This window comes from Fundulus heteroclitus, unplaced genomic scaffold (genome assembly GCF_011125445.2).
Source record: "Fundulus heteroclitus isolate FHET01 unplaced genomic scaffold, MU-UCD_Fhet_4.1 scaffold_67, whole genome shotgun sequence".
NCBI lineage: Eukaryota > Metazoa > Chordata > Actinopteri > Cyprinodontiformes > Fundulidae > Fundulus > Fundulus heteroclitus.
Window position 1 is genome coordinate 1880199 of NW_023397110.1, and position 1714 is coordinate 1881912.

The 1714-nt window shown below is 39.1% G+C and overlaps 1 long non-coding RNA gene across 1 annotated transcript; it reads right to left on the reverse strand.

Moving 5' to 3' along the window:
- Positions 1–339: 339 nt before the first annotated feature.
- LOC118561572 lies at positions 340–1106 on the reverse strand. Its single transcript, XR_004930140.1, has 3 exons — positions 1011–1106; positions 839–931; positions 340–694 (listed from the first exon to the last, which is right to left on the reverse strand). It is a non-coding gene; the product is annotated as an uncharacterized LOC118561572 (long non-coding RNA).
- Positions 1107–1714: the final 608 nt, after the last annotated feature.

Genomic DNA, 1714 nt, shown 5'->3' on the forward strand with positions numbered 1-1714 from the left:
TTACAGAATTTTGACTGGGTAAGAAAATTCACAAAATTCCAATTTTCATATCCCACTCAACTGCAAAGAACATTTTCTGAGGCTAGTTATTGTCTGAATTTTCAAACATTCTGTCCTACCTTAAATTTCCCTGTATTTTAACATCACTATAGTCTTTGACCAGTAAAGACAAACATTTTTCATAAATCCGTCAAATACAATGAAGTGCAAGAAGATCTTTACACCAATCTTAAACTGAAAATCCTGGGTGTGACGTTTCATCACAGAACAATAGTTCAGCACAATACTAAAAATGATTGTACATGAAAAAAAGAACAGTGAACAACATTCTTACAGGTCTTTCCAACTTGGCAGATGTTACAGTCTATACCTCTACCAGATTCTGTTTCTCAAGCCGTGTACTCAAGCCGAGGCCTGGTCTGGTTTTATCTTCATCACCACTCTCTGAATAAACTCAAAGGAGTACTTCATGGCATCTGGATACTTGAGATTGACACAATGGATGACACCCATAAGCATGGCAAAGCTTTGTGCCACATCCTTAACGTTGTCAAGCACGATGGTCTCCTCCACCACAACTGCCACATCGAAGACCTCATGTGGAATGGCACCCTATTTCCCACCTTCACAGCCTATCACAAGGCCAAGCTGCATCCCTTTCATGAATGGCTTCATCCAGAGTCTCAACATGAGCCTTAATGGAAAAAAATTAATTAATTAATTAGACCATTTTTATGTGCAATCATAGGACATAATTATTCCAACGCATCTATATATTGCTGGTTGTTTGATTTAATACAAAAGTTACAAAAATAAAAATATATAAATAATGTCTTACATCACACATCCTGATGACATCTGATGGATCTTCTCCTGATATGTAGTGTGGCAGACCAAGCAGAGCAGCAGCCCTTCTCCCCTCGTTTGTGTCCTACAAGACATGATGACAAAAGATTTGTAGTAAGCATTAAAATTTTGCCTGGTTTTTTTGCCACCTCACTTCCACTTACATCTTTCTCAAGGCAGTCCAGAATATCTTTGAGTGACTGCTTCTTCCCAGACTTTGTTGCCATTTTGTACATCTCCAGGAGTCTTGGGACCAGGCCATCAAGTCCGTCAAGAAAGGATACTAGAAGGTCTGTGGTAACGATCCTCTTAAATTCCACCCTAATCTGAGGAAACATATAGAAAACAAAAACATATTTCTCAATAGGACAGTTAACACTGTCTAACAGAACAGCATATAATATCTCTTGGAATGAAAACAGCATGTAATCATCTGTTTCTTTTAAAACAGAGCTGGCCATTGGGAAATTTGCTCTGTGATGTGTGGTTCATCTCCAATGATCTCTTTTCTACGCTTGGAAAATGTAGCAACCATCAGATCTTCTAGCAGCTGGTGATCAGGGTCTTTCTTCTGCATTTCAGTCTTCATTATCTTGCGCTTCTCTTCCATTCTTTCAAGATTTTGTCCTTCAGGTGGGTCAGGACAGTAGTTTACCTCACCCTTCTTTGACTTCTTGCAGATTTTCCCTTTGAACCTCCCGTTTTTCTTTTATTTATAATAACTTCAGGGCATCTTGCTGCACTTAATTTTTGCCGGTAAATTCTAAGCTTAAATTTCTGGCTGTGAAACCATGAGTCCCATCCTTTTTCAGACCCTGGGTCGTGCACACAGGGATACTTCTCCACCAGTGCTTTGGCTACATTTTCA